This window comes from Rhinoderma darwinii, unplaced genomic scaffold (assembly GCF_050947455.1).
Source record: "Rhinoderma darwinii isolate aRhiDar2 unplaced genomic scaffold, aRhiDar2.hap1 Scaffold_3083, whole genome shotgun sequence".
Lineage (NCBI taxonomy): Eukaryota > Metazoa > Chordata > Amphibia > Anura > Rhinodermatidae > Rhinoderma > Rhinoderma darwinii.
Genome location: NW_027463349.1, coordinates 1 through 15,867, shown reverse-complemented (window position 1 = coordinate 15,867; position 15,867 = coordinate 1). Strand labels below are relative to the sequence as shown.

The 15,867-nt window shown below is 47.7% G+C and overlaps 11 non-coding genes across 11 annotated transcripts; all 11 read left to right on the top strand.

Annotated features, from left to right (window-relative positions):
• The first annotated feature begins 761 nt into the window (after positions 1 to 761).
• Positions 762 to 952, top strand: LOC142704337 (U2 spliceosomal RNA). The gene has a single exon (XR_012867831.1). It is a non-coding gene; the product is annotated as a U2 spliceosomal RNA (small nuclear RNA).
• A 1,274-nt stretch (positions 953 to 2,226) lies between these two features.
• Positions 2,227 to 2,417, top strand: LOC142704336 (U2 spliceosomal RNA). The gene has a single exon (XR_012867830.1). It is a non-coding gene; the product is annotated as a U2 spliceosomal RNA (small nuclear RNA).
• A 1,274-nt stretch (positions 2,418 to 3,691) lies between these two features.
• LOC142704335 (U2 spliceosomal RNA) lies at positions 3,692 to 3,882 on the top strand. The gene has a single exon (XR_012867829.1). It is a non-coding gene; the product is annotated as a U2 spliceosomal RNA (small nuclear RNA).
• A 1,274-nt stretch (positions 3,883 to 5,156) lies between these two features.
• On the top strand, positions 5,157 to 5,347 carry LOC142704334 (U2 spliceosomal RNA). The gene has a single exon (XR_012867828.1). It is a non-coding gene; the product is annotated as a U2 spliceosomal RNA (small nuclear RNA).
• A 1,274-nt stretch (positions 5,348 to 6,621) lies between these two features.
• Positions 6,622 to 6,812, top strand: LOC142704333 (U2 spliceosomal RNA). The gene has a single exon (XR_012867827.1). It is a non-coding gene; the product is annotated as a U2 spliceosomal RNA (small nuclear RNA).
• A 1,275-nt stretch (positions 6,813 to 8,087) lies between these two features.
• On the top strand, positions 8,088 to 8,278 carry LOC142704332 (U2 spliceosomal RNA). The gene has a single exon (XR_012867826.1). It is a non-coding gene; the product is annotated as a U2 spliceosomal RNA (small nuclear RNA).
• A 1,269-nt stretch (positions 8,279 to 9,547) lies between these two features.
• LOC142704355 (U2 spliceosomal RNA) lies at positions 9,548 to 9,738 on the top strand. The gene has a single exon (XR_012867847.1). It is a non-coding gene; the product is annotated as a U2 spliceosomal RNA (small nuclear RNA).
• A 1,273-nt stretch (positions 9,739 to 11,011) lies between these two features.
• On the top strand, positions 11,012 to 11,202 carry LOC142704354 (U2 spliceosomal RNA). The gene has a single exon (XR_012867846.1). It is a non-coding gene; the product is annotated as a U2 spliceosomal RNA (small nuclear RNA).
• A 1,275-nt stretch (positions 11,203 to 12,477) lies between these two features.
• LOC142704353 (U2 spliceosomal RNA) lies at positions 12,478 to 12,668 on the top strand. Its single transcript, XR_012867845.1, has one exon. It is a non-coding gene; the product is annotated as a U2 spliceosomal RNA (small nuclear RNA).
• Positions 12,669 to 13,942: 1,274 nt separating this feature from the next.
• On the top strand, positions 13,943 to 14,133 carry LOC142704343 (U2 spliceosomal RNA). Its single transcript, XR_012867836.1, has one exon. It is a non-coding gene; the product is annotated as a U2 spliceosomal RNA (small nuclear RNA).
• A 1,277-nt stretch (positions 14,134 to 15,410) lies between these two features.
• On the top strand, positions 15,411 to 15,601 carry LOC142704331 (U2 spliceosomal RNA). The gene has a single exon (XR_012867825.1). It is a non-coding gene; the product is annotated as a U2 spliceosomal RNA (small nuclear RNA).
• The last annotated feature ends 266 nt before the right edge of the window (positions 15,602 to 15,867 follow it).

The window sequence follows — 15,867 nt, the reverse complement described above, 5'->3', positions numbered from 1 at the left end:
AGAGAGCAGCAATTTGGATTTGTTACTTTGTTACCTGGAAGAATAACAAACTGTGCAAGGATGGAGGTTGTAGGAGCAAGGAGAACAAGTTGTCTGTAAAGTTGGTGGATGCCTATTTTCCATTTTGCAGTCCCTTGTCTCCCTCTTGTGGCCTCCTGGAGGCAACTAGCTGTGCAAAAAAAAGACAGCCTGGCGGCCGGCTGTTGCAGTGTTGCCCTCTCAGGCAACACTGAGTGACTGACTGAGCCTCACCGTCTTATATAAAGTTCAGACGGAACTTTGCACGTGTCATAGTGGAGCCCTCAGGATTCCAGAGCCAGCTTTCTGACATCATAATGGGGCCTCAGAGATAAAAGCCTGGGCCCAGGCAGTGTTGGTCAGTGCTGCTCAGCAGGCAGCACCTGACTGGATTAAAGCTGATACAAGGTGTGAAAGGAGAAGGGGTGGCAGTGGGCATGCACTTACTGCTACTGCTGCCGCCGCCAGTATTTGCACGGCAGGAGGGCATTTGGGCGTTGCCAAGAAGGCGTTTTTATGTAGATTCCTCCTCTTTCAGCACTGCATTGTGGTGCAAGCAAAAGAAGCAAATCCTGTGTAGCTTCCTCTCCGGCCTTTATTCACCTCCCTCCCGCTTAGTAGCTGTAAATGTGTGTGAGCCTGCAGGGCCCCATGGAATTGCCTAGGAGTAGGCTGAATCAATCGCTGCAAGGGGTGAACAGCAGTATTAGGCAGGCTCGGTCAACGGCCGGCCCATTCGGGTTATCGCTTCTCGGCCTTTTGGCTAAGATCAAGTGTAGTATCTGTTCTTATCAGTTTAATATCTGATACGTCCCCTATCTGGGGACCATATATTAAATGGATTTTTAGAACAGGGAGATGGAAATAGAGCTTGCTCTGTCCACTCCACGCATTGACCTGGTATTGCAGTATTTCCAGGACCGGTGCACCCTTTCCTTATGTGTTGACTAAAAGCAGATTCCAAAAGTGTTTTTTCTCTTTGCCATTGTTTCTGTCTTTCTGAAGGGATCTCCCCTTTTAATCCCATTATTTCAACACCTGTTGGACAATGCATTTGTACAGTCATGTGTGATAATGAGCTCATTTATTAAATGCAATTAATTAATACATTGCCACCTCTTGTTGTGTGTGTGTGTGTGTGTCTTCTGTGTTTCTGTGTTTCCGGCATTTCACATTGGAACAGCTCATTCACCTTCCTTGTCTTCTCTCCGCCCTCCCTCCTAGGTAAGTTAAAGAGCTGCACCTGAGCCAGCCACTGATTGATGCAGCACCACAGTCAAATAGTGGAGTAGGGGAACAGCAAACAGCCATTAAAGCAGCCAGCCGCCTACCCGCCACAATGGACCTACCTGTGTACACTAGATGGATGTGATGGAATGTACTGTCGTCCCTACATTTCAAGAAGAAGTAAGAATTGCAGTTGCAACAAAGCCTTGCTTGCCTACAAAGAGAGCAGCAATTTGGATTTGTTACTTTGTTACCTGGAAGAATAACAAACTGTGCAAGGATGGAGGTTGTAGGAGCAAGGAGAACAAGTTGTCTGTAAAGTTGGTGGATGCCTATTTTCCATTTTGCAGTCCCTTGTCTCCCTCTTGTGGCCTCCTGGAGGCAACTAGCTGTGCAAAAAAAAGACAGCCTGGCGGCCGGCTGTTGCAGTGTTGCCCTCTCAGGCAACACTGAGTGACTGACTGAGCCTCACCGTCTTATATAAAGTTCAGACGGAACTTTGCACGTGTCATAGTGGAGCCCTCAGGATTCCAGAGCCAGCTTTCTGACATCATAATGGGGCCTCAGAGATAAAAGCCTGGGCCCAGGCAGTGTTGGTCAGTGCTGCTCAGCAGGCAGCACCTGACTGGATTAAAGCTGATACAAGGTGTGAAAGGAGAAGGGGTGGCAGTGGGCATGCACTTACTGCTACTGCTGCCGCCGCCAGTATTTGCACGGCAGGAGGGCATTTGGGCGTTGCCAAGAAGGCGTTTTTATGTAGATTCCTCCTCTTTCAGCACTGCATTGTGGTGCAAGCAAAAGAAGCAAATCCTGTGTAGCTTCCTCTCCGGCCTTTATTCACCTCCCTCCCGCTTAGTAGCTGTAAATGTGTGTGAGCCTGCAGGGCCCCATGGAATTGCCTAGGAGTAGGCTGAATCAATCGCTGCAAGGGGTGAACAGCAGTATTAGGCAGGCTCGGTCAACGGCCGGCCCATTCGGGTTATCGCTTCTCGGCCTTTTGGCTAAGATCAAGTGTAGTATCTGTTCTTATCAGTTTAATATCTGATACGTCCCCTATCTGGGGACCATATATTAAATGGATTTTTAGAACAGGGAGATGGAAATAGAGCTTGCTCTGTCCACTCCACGCATTGACCTGGTATTGCAGTATTTCCAGGACCGGTGCACCCTTTCCTTATGTGTTGACTAAAAGCAGATTCCAAAAGTGTTTTTTCTCTTTGCCATTGTTTCTGTCTTTCTGAAGGGATCTCCCCTTTTAATCCCATTATTTCAACACCTGTTGGACAATGCATTTGTACAGTCATGTGTGATAATGAGCTCATTTATTAAATGCAATTAATTAATACATTGCCACCTCTTGTTGTGTGTGTGTGTGTGTGTCTTCTGTGTTTCTGTGTTTCCGGCATTTCACATTGGAACAGCTCATTCACCTTCCTTGTCTTCTCTCCGCCCTCCCTCCTAGGTAAGTTAAAGAGCTGCACCTGAGCCAGCCACTGATTGATGCAGCACCACAGTCAAATAGTGGAGTAGGGGAACAGCAAACAGCCATTAAAGCAGCCAGCCGCCTACCCGCCACAATGGACCTACCTGTGTACACTAGATGGATGTGATGGAATGTACTGTCGTCCCTACATTTCAAGAAGAAGTAAGAATTGCAGTTGCAACAAAGCCTTGCTTGCCTACAAAGAGAGCAGCAATTTGGATTTGTTACTTTGTTACCTGGAAGAATAACAAACTGTGCAAGGATGGAGGTTGTAGGAGCAAGGAGAACAAGTTGTCTGTAAAGTTGGTGGATGCCTATTTTCCATTTTGCAGTCCCTTGTCTCCCTCTTGTGGCCTCCTGGAGGCAACTAGCTGTGCAAAAAAAAGACAGCCTGGCGGCCGGCTGTTGCAGTGTTGCCCTCTCAGGCAACACTGAGTGACTGACTGAGCCTCACCGTCTTATATAAAGTTCAGACGGAACTTTGCACGTGTCATAGTGGAGCCCTCAGGATTCCAGAGCCAGCTTTCTGACATCATAATGGGGCCTCAGAGATAAAAGCCTGGGCCCAGGCAGTGTTGGTCAGTGCTGCTCAGCAGGCAGCACCTGACTGGATTAAAGCTGATACAAGGTGTGAAAGGAGAAGGGGTGGCAGTGGGCATGCACTTACTGCTACTGCTGCCGCCGCCAGTATTTGCACGGCAGGAGGGCATTTGGGCGTTGCCAAGAAGGCGTTTTTATGTAGATTCCTCCTCTTTCAGCACTGCATTGTGGTGCAAGCAAAAGAAGCAAATCCTGTGTAGCTTCCTCTCCGGCCTTTATTCACCTCCCTCCCGCTTAGTAGCTGTAAATGTGTGTGAGCCTGCAGGGCCCCATGGAATTGCCTAGGAGTAGGCTGAATCAATCGCTGCAAGGGGTGAACAGCAGTATTAGGCAGGCTCGGTCAACGGCCGGCCCATTCGGGTTATCGCTTCTCGGCCTTTTGGCTAAGATCAAGTGTAGTATCTGTTCTTATCAGTTTAATATCTGATACGTCCCCTATCTGGGGACCATATATTAAATGGATTTTTAGAACAGGGAGATGGAAATAGAGCTTGCTCTGTCCACTCCACGCATTGACCTGGTATTGCAGTATTTCCAGGACCGGTGCACCCTTTCCTTATGTGTTGACTAAAAGCAGATTCCAAAAGTGTTTTTTCTCTTTGCCATTGTTTCTGTCTTTCTGAAGGGATCTCCCCTTTTAATCCCATTATTTCAACACCTGTTGGACAATGCATTTGTACAGTCATGTGTGATAATGAGCTCATTTATTAAATGCAATTAATTAATACATTGCCACCTCTTGTTGTGTGTGTGTGTGTGTGTCTTCTGTGTTTCTGTGTTTCCGGCATTTCACATTGGAACAGCTCATTCACCTTCCTTGTCTTCTCTCCGCCCTCCCTCCTAGGTAAGTTAAAGAGCTGCACCTGAGCCAGCCACTGATTGATGCAGCACCACAGTCAAATAGTGGAGTAGGGGAACAGCAAACAGCCATTAAAGCAGCCAGCCGCCTACCCGCCACAATGGACCTACCTGTGTACACTAGATGGATGTGATGGAATGTACTGTCGTCCCTACATTTCAAGAAGAAGTAAGAATTGCAGTTGCAACAAAGCCTTGCTTGCCTACAAAGAGAGCAGCAATTTGGATTTGTTACTTTGTTACCTGGAAGAATAACAAACTGTGCAAGGATGGAGGTTGTAGGAGCAAGGAGAACAAGTTGTCTGTAAAGTTGGTGGATGCCTATTTTCCATTTTGCAGTCCCTTGTCTCCCTCTTGTGGCCTCCTGGAGGCAACTAGCTGTGCAAAAAAAAGACAGCCTGGCGGCCGGCTGTTGCAGTGTTGCCCTCTCAGGCAACACTGAGTGACTGACTGAGCCTCACCGTCTTATATAAAGTTCAGACGGAACTTTGCACGTGTCATAGTGGAGCCCTCAGGATTCCAGAGCCAGCTTTCTGACATCATAATGGGGCCTCAGAGATAAAAGCCTGGGCCCAGGCAGTGTTGGTCAGTGCTGCTCAGCAGGCAGCACCTGACTGGATTAAAGCTGATACAAGGTGTGAAAGGAGAAGGGGTGGCAGTGGGCATGCACTTACTGCTACTGCTGCCGCCGCCAGTATTTGCACGGCAGGAGGGCATTTGGGCGTTGCCAAGAAGGCGTTTTTATGTAGATTCCTCCTCTTTCAGCACTGCATTGTGGTGCAAGCAAAAGAAGCAAATCCTGTGTAGCTTCCTCTCCGGCCTTTATTCACCTCCCTCCCGCTTAGTAGCTGTAAATGTGTGTGAGCCTGCAGGGCCCCATGGAATTGCCTAGGAGTAGGCTGAATCAATCGCTGCAAGGGGTGAACAGCAGTATTAGGCAGGCTCGGTCAACGGCCGGCCCATTCGGGTTATCGCTTCTCGGCCTTTTGGCTAAGATCAAGTGTAGTATCTGTTCTTATCAGTTTAATATCTGATACGTCCCCTATCTGGGGACCATATATTAAATGGATTTTTAGAACAGGGAGATGGAAATAGAGCTTGCTCTGTCCACTCCACGCATTGACCTGGTATTGCAGTATTTCCAGGACCGGTGCACCCTTTCCTTATGTGTTGACTAAAAGCAGATTCCAAAAGTGTTTTTTCTCTTTGCCATTGTTTCTGTCTTTCTGAAGGGATCTCCCCTTTTAATCCCATTATTTCAACACCTGTTGGACAATGCATTTGTACAGTCATGTGTGATAATGAGCTCATTTATTAAATGCAATTAATTAATACATTGCCACCTCTTGTTGTGTGTGTGTGTGTGTGTCTTCTGTGTTTCTGTGTTTCCGGCATTTCACATTGGAACAGCTCATTCACCTTCCTTGTCTTCTCTCCGCCCTCCCTCCTAGGTAAGTTAAAGAGCTGCACCTGAGCCAGCCACTGATTGATGCAGCACCACAGTCAAATAGTGGAGTAGGGGAACAGCAAACAGCCATTAAAGCAGCCAGCCGCCTACCCGCCACAATGGACCTACCTGTGTACACTAGATGGATGTGATGGAATGTACTGTCGTCCCTACATTTCAAGAAGAAGTAAGAATTGCAGTTGCAACAAAGCCTTGCTTGCCTACAAAGAGAGCAGCAATTTGGATTTGTTACTTTGTTACCTGGAAGAATAACAAACTGTGCAAGGATGGAGGTTGTAGGAGCAAGGAGAACAAGTTGTCTGTAAAGTTGGTGGATGCCTATTTTCCATTTTGCAGTCCCTTGTCTCCCTCTTGTGGCCTCCTGGAGGCAACTAGCTGTGCAAAAAAAAGACAGCCTGGCGGCCGGCTGTTGCAGTGTTGCCCTCTCAGGCAACACTGAGTGACTGACTGAGCCTCACCGTCTTATATAAAGTTCAGACGGAACTTTGCACGTGTCATAGTGGAGCCCTCAGGATTCCAGAGCCAGCTTTCTGACATCATAATGGGGCCTCAGAGATAAAAGCCTGGGCCCAGGCAGTGTTGGTCAGTGCTGCTCAGCAGGCAGCACCTGACTGGATTAAAGCTGATACAAGGTGTGAAAGGAGAAGGGGTGGCAGTGGGCATGCACTTACTGCTACTGCTGCCGCCGCCAGTATTTGCACGGCAGGAGGGCATTTGGGCGTTGCCAAGAAGGCGTTTTTATGTAGATTCCTCCTCTTTCAGCACTGCATTGTGGTGCAAGCAAAAGAAGCAAATCCTGTGTAGCTTCCTCTCCGGCCTTTATTCACCTCCCTCCCGCTTAGTAGCTGTAAATGTGTGTGAGCCTGCAGGGCCCCATGGAATTGCCTAGGAGTAGGCTGAATCAATCGCTGCAAGGGGTGAACAGCAGTATTAGGCAGGCTCGGTCAACGGCCGGCCCATTCGGGTTATCGCTTCTCGGCCTTTTGGCTAAGATCAAGTGTAGTATCTGTTCTTATCAGTTTAATATCTGATACGTCCCCTATCTGGGGACCATATATTAAATGGATTTTTAGAACAGGGAGATGGAAATAGAGCTTGCTCTGTCCACTCCACGCATTGACCTGGTATTGCAGTATTTCCAGGACCGGTGCACCCTTTCCTTATGTGTTGACTAAAAGCAGATTCCAAAAGTGTTTTTTCTCTTTGCCATTGTTTCTGTCTTTCTGAAGGGATCTCCCCTTTTAATCCCATTATTTCAACACCTGTTGGACAATGCATTTGTACAGTCATGTGTGATAATGAGCTCATTTATTAAATGCAATTAATTAATACATTGCCACCTCTTGTTGTGTGTGTGTGTGTGTGTCTTCTGTGTTTCTGTGTTTCCGGCATTTCACATTGGAACAGCTCATTCACCTTCCTTGTCTTCTCTCCGCCCTCCCTCCTAGGTAAGTTAAAGAGCTGCACCTGAGCCAGCCACTGATTGATGCAGCACCACAGTCAAATAGTGGAGTAGGGGAACAGCAAACAGCCATTAAAGCAGCCAGCCGCCTACCCGCCACAATGGACCTACCTGTGTACACTAGATGGATGTGATGGAATGTACTGTCGTCCCTACATTTCAAGAAGAAGTAAGAATTGCAGTTGCAACAAAGCCTTGCTTGCCTACAAAGAGAGCAGCAATTTGGATTTGTTACTTTGTTACCTGGAAGAATAACAAACTGTGCAAGGATGGAGGTTGTAGGAGCAAGGAGAACAAGTTGTCTGTAAAGTTGGTGGATGCCTATTTTCCATTTTGCAGTCCCTTGTCTCCCTCTTGTGGCCTCCTGGAGGCAACTAGCTGTGCAAAAAAAAGACAGCCTGGCGGCCGGCTGTTGCAGTGTTGCCCTCTCAGGCAACACTGAGTGACTGACTGAGCCTCACCGTCTTATATAAAGTTCAGACGGAACTTTGCACGTGTCATAGTGGAGCCCTCAGGATTCCAGAGCCAGCTTTCTGACATCATAATGGGGCCTCAGAGATAAAAGCCTGGGCCCAGGCAGTGTTGGTCAGTGCTGCTCAGCAGGCAGCACCTGACTGGATTAAAGCTGATACAAGGTGTGAAAGGAGAAGGGGTGGCAGTGGGCATGCACTTACTGCTACTGCTGCCGCCGCCAGTATTTGCACGGCAGGAGGGCATTTGGGGCGTTGCCAAGAAGGCGTTTTTATGTAGATTCCTCCTCTTTCAGCACTGCATTGTGGTGCAAGCAAAAGAAGCAAATCCTGTGTAGCTTCCTCTCCGGCCTTTATTCACCTCCCTCCCGCTTAGTAGCTGTAAATGTGTGTGAGCCTGCAGGGCCCCATGGAATTGCCTAGGAGTAGGCTGAATCAATCGCTGCAAGGGGTGAACAGCAGTATTAGGCAGGCTCGGTCAACGGCCGGCCCATTCGGGTTATCGCTTCTCGGCCTTTTGGCTAAGATCAAGTGTAGTATCTGTTCTTATCAGTTTAATATCTGATACGTCCCCTATCTGGGGACCATATATTAAATGGATTTTTAGAACAGGGAGATGGAAATAGAGCTTGCTCTGTCCACTCCACGCATTGACCTGGTATTGCAGTATTTCCAGGACCGGTGCACCCTTTCCTTATGTGTTGACTAAAAGCAGATTCCAAAAGTGTTTTTCTCTTTGCCATTGTTTCTGTCTTTCTGAAGGGATCTCCCCTTTTAATCCCATTATTTCAACACCTGTTGGACAATGCATTTGTACAGTCATGTGTGATAATGAGCTCATTTATTAAATGCAATTAATTAATACATTGCCACCTCTTGTTGTGTGTGTGTGTGTGTGTCTTCTGTGTTTCTGTGTTTCCGGCATTTCACATTGGAACAGCTCATTCACCTTCCTTGTCTTCTCTCCGCCCTCCCTCCTAGGTAAGTTAAAGAGCTGCACCTGAGCCAGCCACTGATTGATGCAGCACCACAGTCAAATAGTGGAGTAGGGGAACAGCAAACAGCCATTAAAGCAGCCAGCCGCCTACCCGCCACAATGGACCTACCTGTGTACACTAGATGGATGTGATGGAATGTACTGTCGTCCCTACATTTCAAGAAGAAGTAAGAATTGCAGTTGCAACAAAGCCTTGCTTGCCTACAAAGAGAGCAGCAATTTGGATTTGTTACTTTGTTACCTGGAAGAATAACAAACTGTGCAAGGATGAGGTTGTAGGAGCAAGGGAGAACAAGTTGTCTGTAAAGTTGGTGGATGCCTATTTTCCATTTTGCAGTCCCTTGTCTCCCTCTTGTGGCCTCCTGGAGGCAACTAGCTGTGCAAAAAAAGACAGCCTGGCGGCCGGCTGTTGCAGTGTTGCCCTCTCAGGCAACACTGAGTGACTGACTGAGCCTCACCGTCTTATATAAAGTTCAGACGGAACTTGCACGTGTCATAGTGGAGCCCTCAGGATTCCAGAGCCAGCTTTCTGACATCATAATGGGGCCTCAGAGATAAAAGCCTGGCCCAGGCAGTGTTGGTCAGTGCTGCTCAGCAGGCAGCACCTGACTGGATTAAAGCTGATACAAGGTGTGAAAGGAGAAGGGGTGGCAGTGGGCATGCACTTACTGCTACTGCTGCCGCCGCCAGTATTTGCACGGCAGGAGGGCATTTGGGCGTTGCCAAGAAGGCGTTTTATGTAGATTCCTCCTCTTTCAGCACTGCATTGTGGTGCAAGCAAAAGAAGCAAATCCTGTGTAGCTTCCTCTCCGGCCTTTATTCACCTCCCTCCCGCTTAGTAGCTGTAAATGTGTGTGAGCCTGCAGGGCCCCATGGAATTGCCTAGGAGTAGGCTGAATCAATCGCTGCAAGGGGTGAACAGCAGTATTAGGCAGGCTCGGTCAACGGCCGGCCCATTCGGGTTATCGCTTCTCGGCCTTTTGGCTAAGATCAAGTGTAGTATCTGTTCTTATCAGTTTAATATCTGATACGTCCCCTATCTGGGGACCATATATTAAATGGATTTTTAGAACAGGGAGATGGAAATAGAGCTTGCTCTGTCCACTCCACGCATTGACCTGGTATTGCAGTATTTCCAGGACCGGTGCACCCTTTCCTTATGTGTTGACTAAAAGCAGATTCCAAAAGTGTTTTTTCTCTTTGCCATTGTTTCTGTCTTTCTGAAGGGATCTCCCCTTTTAATCCCATTATTTCAACACCTGTTGGACAATGCATTTGTACAGTCATGTGTGATAATGAGCTCATTTATTAAATGCAATTAATTAATACATTGCCACCTCTTGTTGTGTGTGTGTGTGTGTGTCTTCTGTGTTTCTGTGTTTCCGGCATTTCACATTGGAACAGCTCATTCACCTTCCTTGTCTTCTCTCCGCCCTCCCTCCTAGGTAAGTTAAAGAGCTGCACCTGAGCCAGCCACTGATTGATGCAGCACCACAGTCAAATAGTGGAGTAGGGGAACAGCAAACAGCCATTAAAGCAGCCAGCCGCCTACCCGCCACAATGGACCTACCTGTGTACACTAGATGGATGTGATGGAATGTACTGTCGTCCCTACATTTCAAGAAGAAGTAAGAATTGCAGTTGCAACAAAGCCTTGCTTGCCTACAAAGAGAGCAGCAATTTGGATTTGTTACTTTGTTACCTGGAAGAATAACAAACTGTGCAAGGATGGAGGTTGTAGGAGCAAGGAGAACAAGTTGTCTGTAAAGTTGGTGGATGCCTATTTTCCATTTTGCAGTCCCTTGTCTCCCTCTTGTGGCCTCCTGGAGGCAACTAGCTGTGCAAAAAAAAGACAGCCTGGCGGCCGGCTGTTGCAGTGTTGCCCTCTCAGGCAACACTGAGTGACTGACTGAGCCTCACCGTCTTATATAAAGTTCAGACGGAACTTTGCACGTGTCATAGTGGAGCCCTCAGGATTCCAGAGCCAGCTTTCTGACATCATAATGGGGCCTCAGAGATAAAAGCCTGGCCCAGGCAGTGTTGGTCAGTGCTGCTCAGCAGGCAGCACCTGACTGGATTAAAGCTGATACAAGGTGTGAAAGGAGAAGGGGTGGCAGTGGGCATGCACTTACTGCTACTGCTGCCGCCGCCAGTATTTGCACGGCAGGAGGGCATTTGGGCGTTGCCAAGAAGGCGTTTTTATGTAGATTCCTCCTCTTTCAGCACTGCATTGTGGTGCAAGCAAAAGAAGCAAATCCTGTGTAGCTTCCTCTCCGGCCTTTATTCACCTCCCTCCCGCTTAGTAGCTGTAAATGTGTGTGAGCCTGCAGGGCCCCATGGAATTGCCTAGGAGTAGGCTGAATCAATCGCTGCAAGGGGTGAACAGCAGTATTAGGCAGGCTCGGTCAACGGCCGGCCCATTCGGGTTATCGCTTCTCGGCCTTTTGGCTAAGATCAAGTGTAGTATCTGTTCTTATCAGTTTAATATCTGATACGTCCCCTATCTGGGGACCATATATTAAATGGATTTTTAGAACAGGGAGATGGAAATAGAGCTTGCTCTGTCCACTCCACGCATTGACCTGGTATTGCAGTATTTCCAGGACCGGTGCACCCTTTCCTTATGTGTTGACTAAAAGCAGATTCCAAAAGTGTTTTTTTCTCTTTGCCATTGTTTCTGTCTTTCTGAAGGGATCTCCCCTTTTAATCCCATTATTTCAACACCTGTTGGACAATGCATTTGTACAGTCATGTGTGATAATGAGCTCATTTATTAAATGCAATTAATTAATACATTGCCACCTCTTGTTGTGTGTGTGTGTGTGTGTCTTCTGTGTTTCTGTGTTTCCGGCATTTCACATTGGAACAGCTCATTCACCTTCCTTGTCTTCTCTCCGCCCTCCCTCCTAGGTAAGTTAAAGAGCTGCACCTGAGCCAGCCACTGATTGATGCAGCACCACAGTCAAATAGTGGAGTAGGGGAACAGCAAACAGCCATTAAAGCAGCCAGCCGCCTACCCGCCACAATGGACCTACCTGTGTACACTAGATGGATGTGATGGAATGTACTGTCGTCCCTACATTTCAAGAAGAAGTAAGAATTGCAGTTGCAACAAAGCCTTGCTTGCCTACAAAGAGAGCAGCAATTTGGATTTGTTACTTTGTTACCTGGAAGAATAACAAACTGTGCAAGGATGGAGGTTGTAGGAGCAAGGAGAACAAGTTGTCTGTAAAGTTGGTGGATGCCTATTTTCCATTTTGCAGTCCCTTGTCTCCCTCTTGTGGCCTCCTGGAGGCAACTAGCTGTGCAAAAAAAAGACAGCCTGGCGGCCGGCTGTTGCAGTGTTGCCCTCTCAGGCAACACTGAGTGACTGACTGAGCCTCACCGTCTTATATAAAGTTCAGACGGAACTTTGCACGTGTCATAGTGGAGCCCTCAGGATTCCAGAGCCAGCTTTCTGACATCATAATGGGGCCTCAGAGATAAAAGCCTGGGCCCAGGCAGTGTTGGTCAGTGCTGCTCAGCAGGCAGCACCTGACTGGATTAAAGCTGATACAAGGTGTGAAAGGAGAAGGGGTGGCAGTGGGCATGCACTTACTGCTACTGCTGCCGCCGCCAGTATTTGCACGGCAGGAGGGCATTTGGGCGTTGCCAAGAAGGCGTTTTTATGTAGATTCCTCCTCTTTCAGCACTGCATTGTGGTGCAAGCAAAAGAAGCAAATCCTGTGTAGCTTCCTCTCCGGCCTTTATTCACCTCCCTCCCGCTTAGTAGCTGTAAATGTGTGTGAGCCTGCAGGGCCCCATGGAATTGCCTAGGAGTAGGCTGAATCAATCGCTGCAAGGGGTGAACAGCAGTATTAGGCAGGCTCGGTCAACGGCCGGCCCATTCGGGTTATCGCTTCTCGGCCTTTTGGCTAAGATCAAGTGTAGTATCTGTTCTTATCAGTTTAATATCTGATACGTCCCCTATCTGGGGACCATATATTAAATGGATTTTTAGAACAGGGAGATGGAAATAGAGCTTGCTCTGTCCACTCCACGCATTGACCTGGTATTGCAGTATTTCCAGGACCGGTGCACCCTTTCCTTATGTGTTGACTAAAAGCAGATTCCAAAAGTGTTTTTTCTCTTTGCCATTGTTTCTGTCTTTCTGAAGGGATCTCCCCTTTTAATCCCATTATTTCAACACCTGTTGGACAATGCATTTGTACAGTCATGTGTGATAATGAGCTCATTTATTAAATGCAATTAATTAATACATTGCCACCTCTTGTTGTGTGTGTGTGTGTGTGTCTTCTGTGTTTCTGTGTTTCCGGCATTTCACATTGGAACAGCTCATTCACCTTCCTTGTCTTCTCTCCGCCCTCCCTCCTAGGTAAGTTAAAGAGCTGCACCTGAGCCAGCCACTGATTGATGCAGCACCACAGTCAAATAGTGGAGTAGGGGAACAGCAAACAGCCATTAAAGCAGCCAGCCGCCTACCCGCCACAATGGACCTACCTGTGTACACTAGATGGATGTGATGGAATGTACTGTCGTCCCTACATTTCAAGAAGAAGTAAGAATTGCAGTTGCAACAAAGCCTTGCTTGCCTACAAAGAGAGCAGCAATTTGGATTTGTTACTTTGTTACCTGGAAGAATAACAAACTGTGCAAGGATGGAGGTTGTAGGAGCAAGGAGAACAAGTTGTCTGTAAAGTTGGTGGATGCCTATTTTCCATTTTGCAGTCCCTTGTCTCCCTCTTGTGGCCTCCTGGAGGCAACTAGCTGTGCAAAAAAAAGACAGCCTGGCGGCCGGCTGTTGCAGTGTTGCCCTCTCAGGCAACACTGAGTGACTGACTGAGCCTCACCGTCTTATATAAAGTTCAGACGGAACTTTGCACGTGTCATAGTGGAGCCCTCAGGATTCCAGAGCCAGCTTTCTGACATCATAATGGGGCCTCAGAGATAAAAGCCTGGGCCCAGGCAGTGTTGGTCAGTGCTGCTCAGCAGGCAGCACCTGACTGGATTAAAGCTGATACAAGGTGTGAAAGGAGAAGGGGTGGCAGTGGGCATGCACTTACTGCTACTGCTGCCGCCGCCAGTATTTGCACGGCAGGAGGGCATTTGGGCGTTGCCAAGAAGGCGTTTTTATGTAGATTCCTCCTCTTTCAGCACTGCATTGTGGTGCAAGCAAAAGAAGCAAATCCTGTGTAGCTTCCTCTCCGGCCTTTATTCACCTCCCTCCCGCTTAGTAGCTGTAAATGTGTGTGAGCCTGCAGGGCCCCATGGAATTGCCTAGGAGTAGGCTGAATCAATCGCTGCAAGGGGTGAACAGCAGTATTAGGCAGGCTCGGTCAACGGCCGGCCCATTCGGGTTATCGCTTCTCGGCCTTTTGGCTAAGATCAAGTGTAGTATCTGTTCTTATCAGTTTAATATCTGATACGTCCCCTATCTGGGGACCATATATTAAATGGATTTTTAGAACAGGGAGATGGAAATAGAGCTTGCTCTGTCCACTCCACGCATTGACCTGGTATTGCAGTATTTCCAGGACCGGTGCACCCTTTCCTTATGTGTTGACTAAAAGCAGATTCCAAAAGTGTTTTTTCTCTTTGCCATTGTTTTCTGTCTTTCTGAAGGGATCTCCCCTTTTAATCCCATTATTTCAACACCTGTTGGACAATGCATTTGTACAGTCATGTGTGATAATGAGCTCATTTATTAAATGCAATTAATTAATACATTGCCACCTCTTGTTGTGTGTGTGTGTGTGTGTCTTCTGTGTTTCTGTGTTTCCGGCATTTCACATTGGAACAGCTCATTCACCTTCCTTGTCTTCTCTCCGCCCTCCCTCCTAGGTAAGTTAAAGAGCTGCACCTGAGCCAGCCACTGATTGATGCAGCACCACAGTCCAAATAGTGGAGTAGGGGAACAGCAAACAGCCATTAAAGCAGCCAGCCGCCTACCCGCCACAATGGACCTACCTGTGTACACTAGATGGATGTGATGGAATGTACTGTCGTCCCTACATTTCAAGAAGAAGTAAGAATTGCAGTTGCAACAAAGCCTTGCTTGCCTACAAAGAGAGCAGCAATTTGGATTTGTTACTTTGTTACCTGGAAGAATAACAAACTGTGCAAGGATGGAGGTTGTAGGAGCAAGGAGAACAAGTTGTCTGTAAAGTTGGTGGATGCCTATTTTCCATTTTGCAGTCCCTTGTCTCCCTCTTGTGGCCTCCTGGAGGCAACTAGCTGTGCAAAAAAAAGACAGCCTGGCGGCCGGCTGTTGCAGTGTTGCCCTCTCAGGCAACACTGAGTGACTGACTGAGCCTCACCGTCTTATATAAAGTTCAGACGGAACTTTGCACGTGTCATAGTGGAGCCCTCAGGATTCCAGAGGCCAGCTTTCTGACATCATAATGGGGCCTCAGAGATAAAAGCCTGGGCCCAGGCAGTGTTGGTCAGTGCTGCTCAGCAGGCAGCACCTGACTGGATTAAAGCTGATACAAGGTGTGAAAGGAGAAGGGGTGGCAGTGGGCATGCACTTACTGCTACTGCTGCCGCCGCCAGTATTTGCACGGCAGGAGGGCATTTGGGCGTTGCCAAGAAGGCGTTTTTATGTAGATTCCTCCTCTTTCAGCACTGCATTGTGGTGCAAGCAAAAGAAGCAAATCCTGTGTAGCTTCCTCTCCGGCCTTTATTCACCTCCCTCCCGCTTAGTAGCTGTAAATGTGTGTGAGCCTGCAGGGCCCCATGGAATTGCCTAGGAGTAGGCTGAATCAATCGCTGCAAGGGGTGAACAGCAGTATTAGGCAGGCTCGGTCAACGGCCGGCCCATTCGGGTTATCGCTTCTCGGCCTTTTGGCTAAGATCAAGTGTAGTATCTGTTCTTATCAGTTTAATATCTGATACGTCCCCTATCTGGGGACCATATATTAAATGGATTTTTAGAACAGGGAGATGGAAATAGAGCTTGCTCTGTCCACTCCACGCATTGACCTGGTATTGCAGTATTTCCAGGACCGGTGCACCCTTTCCTTATGTGTTGACTAAAAGCAGATTCCAAAAGTGTTTTTTCTCTTTGCCATTGTTTCTGTCTTTCTGAAGGGATCTCCCCTTTTAATCCCATTATTTCAACACCTGTTGGACAATGCATTTGTACAGTCATGTGTGATAATGAGCTCATTTATTAAATGCAATTAATTAATACATTGCCACCTCTTGTTGTGTGTGTGTGTGTGTGTCTTCTGTGTTTCTGTGTTTCCGGCATTTCACATTGGAACAGCTCATTCACCTTCCTTG